This window comes from Rhodamnia argentea, chromosome 7, assembly GCF_020921035.1.
Source record: "Rhodamnia argentea isolate NSW1041297 chromosome 7, ASM2092103v1, whole genome shotgun sequence".
NCBI classification, from domain to species: Eukaryota; Viridiplantae; Streptophyta; class Magnoliopsida; order Myrtales; family Myrtaceae; genus Rhodamnia; species Rhodamnia argentea.
In genome coordinates this window covers 3,919,891-3,933,438 of record NC_063156.1, presented here as the reverse complement: position 1 = coordinate 3,933,438, position 13,548 = coordinate 3,919,891, and the positions used below count along the sequence as shown (strand labels likewise).

Below are 13,548 nucleotides of genomic sequence, written 5' to 3'. Positions count from 1 at the left end.
GCGACTTGTGAAATGTACTCTCTGTCTAGAATTTAGCGAAAAACTTCGTGCGGGTTCCATCACTTCCATCTCAAACTTTCAATTTCTGTTGAAGGTAAAGTGAGCCGAATTCCGCATTTAGATTGCGGAATCCATTTATATTTATCAGGCCCCTCAAATCCAGATCTTAACTTGCTTAGATACCGTCGCTTAGTTACCGATTTTCGCTGATGAAACTCATCGAGAAAGGCATCTTTTGCTTCCGTGTACTCACTTCTAGGGTCTTGATGGTTCCCAAAGATAGTATATTTTGGCCTCCAGTTTCTATTCATTTCGCCATAAACAAACCAAGCAATAGAAAAAATTTAGGCAACAATGTTAGGATATTGCACAATCCAAAAGTCTTTTATTGTTTTGGAACAACAATATGCACAAGGCAACGGCCAATTCCATCTCTATCTCCCTCTCAATAAGTGAGACTGGTCAAAATTTTAAACAATCTTAATTTCTCCGAATGCACTACACAAGAAAACTGCATTCCTCATCCATGACCAAAGCAAATGTTCAACGACCATGCACTCAAAAGTCGAAACAGCACTGTTATCACAAACAAAAAGGTCCGTATATAGCAACCGCCGGATGAACGAAAGGGGCAGGTGAGCAATAAATCTTCAATTTGGACCCTCAATTCATATAATTCCATACACTCTCTGGCTGCCGTCACAACTTATCAATAGATATATTTGACTAGAATGGAGGGAATGACCTCAAAGAAACTACAAACCGTACAAACTCTTCGTCTCATCTCCTCAAAGAGGGACTTTTTGTTGCTACATTACCTCTTGGTTTGCAATTTTTGGACTGACCGCTGACCCAAGTCTTCCATGCAAATGACAGATCTGTCGGCTGAATTCTGACTCAGTCAAATCATTTGTCGATTAGCCTCGAAGGTTTTTCTCTTAAGTTCCCCGTTACCCACATGTTACGGCACTCCCACAAAGTCATCCTCTCACGCACTTAAAGAGTCATATGCATTGCCCGTATTTTGTGTGCTTTATAAAATCTACTTCCCCGGTAGCATTGCCCTGCACAAAATCAGGAAAAACACATTTGAGAACAACATAGAAACCCTCCATGAATCTCTGATCATTCATCTAATTCCAATCGCCTTAAAAAAATAGCTTTTAAATGTTATGATGCATGGATTAGAGATTTATCACGAAAATGTACATAAATGAAATAGATTTGCTAGGATTTGATTAGAAAACTCTATGTGGAAGTACTATTTCGTGCGTGGCGATTAGAAATTTGTCACCAGAAATAAGCACAAAAAGTAGACGCTGGATAAGAGATTTTATGAAGTGACCGTAAAATTAAATTTCTATCCAAAACTCACACTTGAGAGTGCCATTTGGTATATGGCTTTTTTGTATCTATCTTCTTTTCTGTTTAACATATCCAATTGTTTTCTTCTAGGCACAACCTCGATCAGATCTCATGATCATTCCATTGTTATAATTTTCGATCATGTTGCGATTGCTTAGGAGGAGCAGCTCACGAGCAAAGCTAACGTTCATCCATGGCGATTATTGGCGTCGTTTGGCCCATGTCCGGTTGGCTGGGTCAACATCAGCATTCCGCCAATGCCAACTATGGGGGAGGGCGCTTGGGTGAGGGAGAGGGACAGAGGGAGGAGGAAGTCATGGCCACGGGCCGGAACCGACCGGTTTCGATTCATGAACCGGCGGTTCCAATTCATGGTCATAGGGGAACCGGAACTTTAAGGGGCACTTCCGGTTCCGATTTTGAACAGGCGGTTTCAGGCCGGTTCAAGGCCCGGTTCCGGTTCAAATCGAAAATGGAAACGTCGATTCCGGTTCTGGTTCCGATTTTTAAATTTAATTTGTAAATAATGAATTATGAAATAAAAAATAATAAATTATCAAATATAAATTGTAATGAAATTGTAAATTGTAATCAAATTTGGGGGAAGGGGGAAAAAAGGAAGGAGGAAGGGGCTTGAACTTAATGAATTATCATTAAGCGCCTATATATCTCCTTGGGGATAGAAGAATCAAAGCTCACGTAGTTCTTTTACCTTTGATAACCCCATACTTACCTCAGTATCAATCGTCGCTACCCGTTCCATTATCGGTGCCCGCGGCGCCGGTATCTCCATCATTGAAGAATTCAGCTTCATTGTTGGGATCCATATCTTGTTGTCGATGTTGAGCTTTTATCCAATCATTGGCACAAGCTTGAGCCTCTACCGAATTCGGAGCTAATCTTGAACGTTGATCGTCTAAAATGTTCCTCAGAGTGCTAAATACTTGTTCAACTGCAATTGTTGAATAATAGGTTGCTAAAACCTGTCTTGTGATGAGAGCGAGAATTGAGAATTAGGTTGAATGGCTCTTCCATTAATTTAGAATTGTGAAATCTGTTCCGCCTTCGGATTCATGAAACTCAAAAGAAATGGTTAAATAGGTCCCTATTTCAGAATCCTTTTTTTTTTTCCTATTAATCAGAAGTTTGTATTCTCTACTAATTTTACCTAGGTCCCCGCTTTGTATGTCACTAGGTTGGGAAGATCCATTGTCACCTAAATTATATTTACTACAAAATTCATTATATAATTCTACTATTGCGTTTTTAATCACTGTTTATATAGCTTTAACATCTACCATTTCAATCAAATATGGACATTCATAATATGTAGTCAAATAATTACCTAAATCATCTAATTTGATACGTGGATCGAAAACACAAGCAACCAAATAAATAAGAGGAATTTTGGTATAATAATGTAGTCATTTTGTTCGCATTGCTATAATAGTCTGACCTAATTGATCATCTTTTTAATTTTCTTCAAAAACATTAGCAATATTAATATACTCTATTAAAAATAAATGTGTAATAGGATAATAAACATCGGATAAAGTATAAGTTGCATCATTAAATTTTTTTAAAAAATCTAAATTCTTTTTTGCAAATATCCCACTCTTGTGGGTATAAATTAATTTAAGAAACATTATCCGAAATAAATGCACATAATAAATATTTATATGCAAAAGATTGATAAACAACTCGTACGTAGAATTCCAATGAGTTGGAACATCTCTTGAAATTTTTTTCCTTTTCTTCCATGCAATCTATAAAATCTGCCTCATTCTTTCATAACGTGGGGATGTTTCCATAAAAATTGAATTGCTATTTTTATTGGGTTGAGAAAAACATCAAGAGTTTTTAAACCATCTTGTACACATAAATTTAAAACATGGCAAACACATTTAATGTGAGAAAATTGTCCACCAAAAACGGATTTACAGATTTTTTCTAACTAGGGAATTAAAGCGGTATTTACTGCGGCATTATCAAAACCAACTGAAAAAATTTTATTAAGCAAATAATATTCTTCTAAAACTTGCATAATTATTCTATAAATATTATTTGCCGTATGCCAATTATCAAAAACTCTAAATGCAATAACTCTTTTTTGAATATTTCAATCATCATCTATCCAATGACATGTGATACCCACATAAGAATGAGTTTGTCAAGAATCACTCCAAATGTCGCTACCTATATGCACATATCCATTAAAATTCATAAAAAATTATGTAAATCTTTTTTTTTCTTTTATAAAAATCGAAAAATTGGTGTTTAACTATATTTCTCGAAACATGTTTTGCTTGTGGAGTGCATGCAGTTTGTATAAAATGATTCACATCAAAATTTTCACCAAAATTAAATGATAAATGTTCAACGGCAATACATCTAGCTAATTCTTCTTTATAATTTTTTTCATTAAAATAAAATAAAGGAGGAGTGTTAAAATTGGCGTGCTCAAAAATTTGTTGTTGCCTGGTGTCAATCCCTCTTGTGTTGGATGTTTTGACCTATGATGCCGTTTAAATGTTCCATATAGCCTTATCCACCTGCATATTTGTATATTGCCTTACAATGTTTACAAGTTATCTCATACCTTTTTGCACCTAAATAAAATCTTTCCTTCTTTGTGAAGTGCTCTCATATGTTGGATGTAACCTCATGTTCTGGCTCATTTGTTATTGACATTTCTTCGATATCGGTAGGAGATGAAGACTTTCTTGCGTTGGAACATACTCAACATTGTGAATAATGTTGATATCATTAACATCGAATGCCCAATCTGCAAAATCATGAGGAATATGAGGATAAACGGATTCTCCCATCTTGTTATTTTCCTTGTCACTAGCTCTGCTTCCACTTGCTATTTTTTGAGAGAATTAAGTGGAAAGCGGATTCAGAAAATTGAGAGAATTGAACGGATTGAGAGAATTGAGCGGATTAAGAGAATTGAGAGAATTTGAGATAATTGAGAAAAATTGTAAAAAAAAATGAAAGATGGAAAGGGATATTTATAATAGTTATAATATAATTAATAAATTAATTAAAAAAAGTGGGAGGGTAAATGACCATTGCCTTGCAACGGTCTTCAAATGTTTCCCCTATTTTTTTTAATTTTTTTTTGTAACGGCTACAAAGCCGGTTCAATTAAACTCGGACCATAATCGGCCCATATGGCATAGGTCGGTTCCGATTTGGAACCGGCGAGCCCAACCAACAAGCCGGTTACGAATTTGACCCAGGTCAGTTTGGGGCCCAAATTGGCCCCTGGCCACCACGAGGAGGAGGAGAGAGAGGGGGTAACGGAGAAGAGAGTCAAGAAAACAGTGAGAAGTGGGCCATACTTGACGCGTGTCACTCTCTAAATTTGACGTGACAAATTTGCTGCGACGCATCAAATCAATGACTTTCCCGGTGATAAACCACAATGTGGGCAAAGTATTTGAATCTTAAGGTGCGCGACAGATGACTTTGTGTAATGCTTTAACGTGTAGCCGCCGGGGAACATAAGAAAAGAACCTTCGGGGCCAATAGACAAATAATTGATTGACTGAGAATTCAGCCAATATATCTGTCATTTGAATGGAAAACTCGGGTCAAGAGTTAGTTAAAAAATTGCAGACCAGGGTGTCATATGGCAACAAAAAGTCCCTTGTGAGGAGATAATTAGATGAAGAGTTTGTATGGTTAATATATAGTTTGAGGTGATTCCCCCATTGTAGTCAAATGTATCCATTCATAAGTTGTGACAGCAGCAAAAAAAGTCTATGCAATGATTTAAGGGTCCAAATTGAAGACTTCGGTTGCTCATCTGCCCTCTCGTTCACCTGCTCTGTGTGGAACTTTTTTGTTTGCAATATTAGTGCTGATTTGACTTTGAATGCCTAATGGGTGAACATTTGCTTTGGTCACTAATAAGGAATGTAATTTCTTTTGTAGTGCATTTGGAGAAATTAAGATTGTTCAGAGAATTTTGAACATTCTCACTTATTTAGAGGGAGAATAGAGGTGGAATTGGCCGTTCTCTTGGGTAGATTGTTGTTCCTAGACGATAAAAGGCCTTTGGATTGTGCAATAACCTAACATTGTTGCCTGAAATTTTCCTAGTGCTTGGTTTGGTTACTTCGAAACTAATAGAAGCTGGAGAAAAAAAATATATTGTCGTTGGGCACCATCAAGACCTTAGAAGTGAATACACAGAAATGAAAGATACTTTTCTCAACGAGTTTCATCATCGAGAACCAGTAATTATGCAAAGCCATATGAGCAACCTAAGATCTAGATTTAAGCGGTGTGGTAAATATGTATTAATGGATCTTGCAATCTAAAAGCGAAAGTTGGCTCACTTTACCTTCATTCGGAATGGAAAGTTTGAGATGGAAGTGATGAAATCCGCACTAAGTTTTTCCCTCCATTCTAGACACAGTATCCATTTCATAACCTGCGGCAACAACGAACAAGTCTATGAGATAGGAAGTATACTTGAAGACTTCGGTTGCTCATATAGCCCCTCCCTTTAGTTTGCCCTGAGTTAGCTCCGTCTCGAAGTTCTATTTACGGTATTAGCGCTATTTTCACTTCATGCAGCATAGCTGGGGAACAACAAATTCATTGCATTCGCTCCCTAATTCAATCAACAGAAGTTGGCCAAATCTTAAACTCCGTTTGTTTCACGAAAAATGAATTTTGTTGGAATTCTCTTGCAAAGGATATTATTTTCAAAGCATGATTGGCTGTAATTTGGAAAAAAATAACAATACAGAAGTCACTTCCTGATATTTGTTATGGGAAAATAATGAAGCACACATTTGAGAATGAGTCTCAAGTGCACACCGGATCCCAAGTTCAGGTGCCGGAGACTTGGGCTCGGGCGCGAGTCCCGGGCCCAGCCTCAAGGGAAAATCCTGAGAAAAACATGAAATTTTCTGGCTGTAATACTTGTAGTATCTTAGAGTTTAACCTGTCATGGCACTAATGAGGGCATCAGTGGCGACATGAATATCGATTCCCCGGATCCACTTTAAAAATTTCAGGATACATCTTCCAATGAGCTAGTCTTACCTGTCTTCTTGTTCAATCAGTCTTAACGTTGAGTCGAGATAAATTCTGCTCAAGCAGTGTTGCCTGCCGGAGGAAATTTTTGTCGCACATCGATCCTCCATAGGCAATTCAATGGTGGATCTACTTTGCTTTGGGCTTGATCGTTCTATTCATATTGCCTATTTGAATAAAAAACAGAGCAAATTGTCTGCGATTGTCTGTGCTACAGCATTTTATCGTGCAAATAAACGACGCTCCGTCTTAACTAAGCACAAAACACGGGGTAACGTGATTTCTTTTTGGGATTTATGACGTTTCGCAATGTTCGAACGAAAAAGTATTGTAAAAGAAGGGTTAATACCATGAAAAACTTCAAACCGGTATATTTATGATAAATTTATACCAAACTATTTTTTTTTTACCATGAAAAATCATAAACTGGTATACCTAAGACAAATTTACCCTAAACTATTTTTTGACTATAAAAAAACCATAAATTTGTACATATATGCTAAATTTACCCTAAAATGATTTTTTTTACCATGAAAGATCCCAAACTGGTATATCTATGGTAAATTTACCCTTCATTAAATTGGATTAATACCATGAAAAGTCTCAATTTGATACACTTTTGACAAACAGAGGGTGAAAAGTCAAACCGATACACCTGTCAATTGTTACGTGCCATTCAACTCAAGAATTTGATGGTTAGAATAAACAAAAACCAATTGAGGATAAATTTATCATAAGTGTGCCAGTTTGGGGTAAAGTTATCACAAATGTACCAATTTAGAATTGTGGTGAAAAAAATAGATTGGGGTAATTCATCACATATGTACTTGGTTTAGGATTTTCGTAGTATGAACCCTAAAAGAAAGAATTGCACGTACAATATTGTACAATACATATCCTGTATTGTGGGCAAAATTCAAGAAAAGCTCTCGCACAAGAAATTCCTTCACTCGTTTTGTGTGGACAAGTACAGATCAAAAAGACTGGTTGGGTCATTTCTCTATCTCCAAACCTTTTTCAAAATTTTCTTGTTATACATTTTAAAGTGTGATTTCTTGGTGCAATTAAGCACATGGAGAGTAAAAATCAACCATACGGAGAGCCAATAGATCGTGATTATTTGACTATTTCAATCAATACGATAACTATAAAATGAAAATGCTCTTATTACTATATAATGACCAAAAAGCATGCTCATGCTCTTGGACGGTTCCATTTGGTCCTAACGGGAACGGATCACAATAACAATACAACCAAAAACATGCCCAAAATTGTCATGGATCACTGATTGGAAAGAATATGTCATGCGACGAAAGTGCCTTGATTTTCACAGATTAAGTGCTACGATACAGAGAGAGAGAGAGAGAGAGAGAGAGAGGTCGTCTACTGATTTCTCGTTCGGTAGAGGAGTGGAATGTCGTCGTCATTCTTCACCATAGAAAAGAACGGCGTGCTAGTCACTTAAGAAAGATAACTCTCTTTTTAACATTCTCAATCAAGGGCGGTTACTTGTGCAAGGCTAAGGACTTGAGCCGGGTTAACCCACATGGGTGGCCCATCCACCCATATAACCCAATATCACTCACTCGCTTGTGATGTGTTAAATATAACTCTCTATTCTTTGCAATGCTCATATCACCACTCCTATTATAATGTTGAATGAAGTCAAATCATTTGTCCCACTATGATACTTCTTAAAGCCATAGAGAGATTGTTTGTGGAAGCATACATAGTCTGCACAGCTATTGCATGTATATCTGCTCCTGTAACTCTCAGTGTAGAAAAGCTATCTTAACATGTGGCTAGTCCAACTTCAAGTCATCCGCCGTGGATAATCCCAACACCACTTTGATTGAGCCATGTTTCATCCACAAGTGAGAATATCTCATTGTAGTGAATACCCGCACGTCATATGAACCCCTTCAGCACCGGGCGTGCCTTATATTTGGTCGCTCATGAACCGGAAGTGTCATGCTCATTCTTGGAGGCCCACATTGCACCAATCAATTTTTGAAGCTCTACACCACCGCTTCTTGGAATGAGGGTGGATCCTCGGTGGCCACTATGGTAGACGAGGCATAAGTAACATTATCTGAAAGTAATACAATCTGCATAACTCTGTGGTTCTCATGTCTCCCTGCATTTTCTATTTGTCGATATAGATTTACACACAATCTATATCTAGGGCTCCCTTTTTTTGGCGCAAATGAATGGTTCGCAATTTTTTTTCCTAAAAATGATCGCTTATGTCACTTGCAATAACTAATCAATGAAAAATGTTTTCATTACTGACAACAATTTATCGTGCATGCTAAAATTATTTTTCATTCATTCATTTTTGTAAGCATACAATCTATCATTCTTAAGAATATATTATCTAAATCATTCATCTTTCGCAAAACAAATAGGAAGAATCGGCCTAGAATGCCTGAACATTCCGAACCCGAGCAAAGAAGTCACAGAAGCAACTTGAAGAGTGGAACAAGTGAAAAAGTAAATGGATCACGTGCCTCGAGCTCTTTAACCACGATGACCGAGAGCAAGGGTGAACATGGCCTTTGCTCATGGTGGTGGACATGGCCTGAACCGACGATCCACGCCGTTCAGCAGCATCCGGAGAAGGAGAATCGACGACAATGTCTATGGAATTCCGTTCTAACATTTGGTGAGGCGAGTCTGGGCCTGGTGCGAAGTGGCATAATACGAATTTAAAATTTGGGCTTTATTGGGTCTGGGTTGGTGGACTGGGCTGAAGTGATCGAATTAGACCTAATAGATGGGCTGAGGCAAATGGGTTTAAAATCGGGAAAGACTTATAATAACATAATGAGGGAATAAAAGGGACAAAGAAATGGGCCGAGTCTTGACAAAATCATATTTACAATCTCAAGTGCATCGATAATGGACAGCTGTGGGGGACAGAGAGATTATGTGGATTTTATTTTATTTTTTGTCATTAAGTGCTCGCCGGATTTTTATTATCTGTTATTTCATTTATTTATTTTTTGCCAGTAAGTGCTTGTTGACACCTAAATTTTGACTAATCTTTTTCAGTTTTTTATGCATAAAAATTAGAACTAATTTTAGTTCTAAACAAAAAATATCTCTCATATTTAATTTTTACATAAATTGCATTCGCATTTCATTGGGTCGGTAATGTGAGAATAAGCTTAAATTGGCAAACAGACTTATAGTGATCATCATCAGTTAAAAGAGGAAGCAGAGTCATGTTTCGGTGGACATAATCATGAAAGGGGAAGAGTATTTGAAGGATTTTGTTTGATACTTTCGGTGAAAAAGTAGAATTCGAACTAAATCCTTGTTGAGTGGAGAATGAGTGCGAGGGACAAGAGTGATTTTCGACGAATATTACCACTCAACCACTCTCCCGGCGCTCCAGATAGCACGTGGAAGAAGTCGGGGTGAGCTGGAGAGCATTTCAAGCTTGGTGGACAACAATCTAGAGAGCACGTTGCAGAGGAGGATGTTTTTTTTTTTCTCTCTCATCTTCGTCCAAGTTACGTAGTGGGGGGAGCTGGAGAGCACTGATCCAAACATGCTCATCATTTTAAAGACTTTCTGGAGGAAGATAAGAAAAAGACAGAGAGAGGAATCCTGGGGCAAAGGAGCGAGGGAGGGAAGCTTGATGCAGATTTTTCATGGAGAAAAACAGGGATGCTAAACTTCCAGGAAGATGACTTATTTGCATCTCTATTGATCCTTCTTTTTCCAAGCTTTTGCTCATGATCTTCACTTGCAGAGACGCTAAAAGAGCAAGACAATTCTGAAGGCTATTCGCAGAAGATTCATGCCAAAAAAAGAAAGAAAGAGAGAAGTGCCCTTATCTTTCTTCACCATATATCCAACATCGAAGGAATGCTCTGTGAGCTCTAGAGACGATTGAAGCAACGAAACGGAGAGCTTAAAGCTGTGGTTCCCGGCGGTTCGGGCTAGGCCGAGCAGCACCACCGCCACTCCGAGTCTCGTGGAGTCCAAGCGAAGCCATTATACCGCCTCAAACACATCGACAGCCCTGGAAGAGGGTAGGTACCGTACTCGAAGCTATGGAGGTCCGTAGGTCGCAGACCTCCATTTTTCCAAGTTTCTTCATTATTTTTAGTCCAAGCTTGTTCTGACCATCTACTAAACGCTTCTATCCTTTTCGTTTTTGTTTTTGACGCATGAAAACTTCGAGTCGACCTCGAACCCCCTCCAAGGCTATCATGAGCTCATAAGCTCATTTTCGACGTCATTCGAAGCGATCGGACCACAAGGTAAGTACCTATGAACTCCATGGATGTTGGTCGTAGCTTTGGTTTGGATTGATATCATGAAAAATGTGCACCCGAACGGCACTGCGACTGAACTTGTTGTTGCTATTTTCATATAATTTTCACCATTGGATCGTGCTCATTTTTAGATATGTGATAGCTGATGTCAAGACAATTCCAACGATAGCTAGATCGCTCAAATCGGGCAAGATCTCACCATTGATCGTCCCCAGAAAGCCCTCAGCAGTCCGTTTGTCTTCTTCAACTTGAAGAGGTTTTACCGGTCAATGCCCGTTAACCGGTCAATTGTCAACGTGGCGTTGACGTGGTGCCACATCAGCAAGAGATGTTTTAAACCCTTTTTTTTAAAAAAAAAATTCGGATAATTAAATATCCAAAAAATGAAAATTTTGAAAAATTTAGAAAAAATTGAAAAAATCAAGAAAAATTTTAAAAAAATTTCAGAAAATCCCAAAAATTAGAAAATGGCCACATTCAACTAGCCAATCCAATTTTTGGGATTTTGCATCCCAATCCCTTCTAAAAATGACGATTTTACCCCTTAAGGGTAAATCATCCTTGAAAATTCCTGTAAATTCCTAAAAAATGCAAAAAAAAAAAAAAAAAATGACCACGTTCAACTAGCTAATCCTATTTTTGGATTTTTCGTGTCCCAACTCTTTCTAAAAATGATGATTTTACCCCTTAAGGGTAGATTGTTTCTAAAAATTCTGGAAAATTTAGAAAATGTCAAAAAATAGGAAATGACCACAATTAACTGGTCAATCCTATTTTCGACTCTTTTGGCTCTCGATTCTTTCAAAAAATAAGGTTTAGACAAGTACCACGAACTCTTCGAATCTTCATTTTATCATTGATCAAGGTCGTCGAATACACATTGAGCTGTTAAGCTCGTTGCTGATGTTATTCCAAGCGATTAGATCATAAGAATCAAAAAGGATGAGCCTATTGTTGGTGGTTTGTAAATTTACTTTTAGCAATCTATTTTCTATTCATATCCCAGAGTCGGGAAGGTCGAGCCTTCTGCTGGTGGTTTGTAAATTTACTTTCAGCAATGTACTTTCTATTCATATCCCAAAGTTAGGAAGGTCGAGCCTGCTGCTTGGTGGTTTGTAAATTTACTTTCGCAATGTACTTTCTGTTCATATCCCATAATCAGAAAGGTCGAGCTTGCTACTAGTGATTTGTAAATTGAATTTTAGCAATCTGCGTTCTGTTCATATTCTAGAGTCGGGAAGGTCGAGCCTATTGCTGGTGGTTTGTAAATTTACTTTTAGCAATCTACTTTCTGTTCATATTCTAGAGTCGGGAGGTCGAGCTTACTACTGGTGGTTTGTAAATTTACTTTCAGCAATTTACTTTCTGTTCATACCTCGGAATCGGGAAGGCCGAGCACATTCATGGTGGTTTGTAAATTTACTTTCAGCAATCTACTTTCTATTCATACCCCGGAATCAAGAAGGTCAAACCTGCTGCTGGTGGTTTGTAAATTTACTTTCAGCAATTTATTTTCCGTTCATATCCCAAGATCGGAAGATCGAGTTTCTCTTTGGTGGTTTGTGTGAGTTTTGCATATGAATATGTGTGATATAAATTTCAAAAATAAAAAAAGGAAAAGTTCGTTGAAAACTTCCTAAAAAATTTCAAAAATTCTTAAAAATTGAGGAATAGCCACGATCAACTGGTCAATCCTATTTTTGAGATTTTTCCTTCCGATATGCCCGAAAAGACGATTATACCCTTTAGGGATAAATTGTTCCCAAAAATTTTCAAGATTTGTGAAAATGCCAAAATTAGGGTTTGGGTCGGGTTAGGTGGCTAATCCTTCTGTTTGGATTTTCGAGTCTCGTCTTTTCTTGAAATGATGATTTTGCCCCTCATGGGTAAATCATGTCTAAAGCACTCCTGTTTATCCTTTGAACCGTGATTGGATATCCTCTAATCCAATAGGGCTCTACTAGGAATGCTATGTTGATTTGATGCGATTTATCCGCATAATCCGACTCCTTGATTTGCGCACTATCTTTATTGATTGTGTTTGTTAGGGTAGTTATTCCCATCTGCATGAACTCTTAGATTTAGGATTCGTACCCCATTCATCTGCATGAAATTTTGAGGTTAAAAAATTCAGTCAATTTGGGTATCGAAAGGGTGTCAAGTTTGATAGTTAGCGTAACTAAGTTTCAAATCCCATTTCTCTGGTTCTCACAGAATAGAATAGAAGCTCTCAACTACTCGATAGGGTTTTCCAACCACACCCTCCAAGAAATGATTGGTGGCGACTCCTTAGCATACACACGTATCACATGTCACTAGACTGCAGTGAAGGTCGACCATATTATCCTCCATTGAGATTTGGGTAATGGGCCTTGGGAGGGGCTTGCGTTCGAAGGTCCACATGCAGCTGGGTCGGAAAGACGACCCATTAGCCCTCACACTCGAGAGCGCTCGAGAGGGTTGCAACAGTGCTTGCTGGATTTTATTTTTCAGTCATGTTTGGTAATATAGGGTTAAATGTTCGCAAAAGGTAATTTCCAAAGAACGATTGTCCAAGTAACTTTTGGAAATGTCTAATTTGGTGTTTAAATCTTTCACTATTAAGTTAGAAACTCTAATTCATATAAAAAATTACGAATTTTTTGATTCCATTACAAATTTTCGTTCATGTTATTTCCAAATGTGTAGGTAATTTTTTATTTGCCAAGAAAAAAAATGCCGCCGCAACTTTTTCTTTTTTTCGTGTGTTTCTCAAGTCCATTTTCAAGGCATTTGGGAATGGGAAGAGTGAAAATTTTAGTTTTTAATAAATTATTTTTCTGGTGGCAATTAAGCCATC

The 13,548-nt window shown here is 37.7% G+C and overlaps 1 protein-coding gene across 1 annotated transcript in view; it reads right to left on the bottom strand.

Moving 5' to 3' along the window:
* LOC115731265 (receptor-like protein 7) overlaps window positions 1-13,548 on the bottom strand; it is a 30,992-nt gene that overhangs the window by 3,811 nt on the left and 13,633 nt on the right. The gene's annotated exons all lie outside the window — the stretch shown is intronic.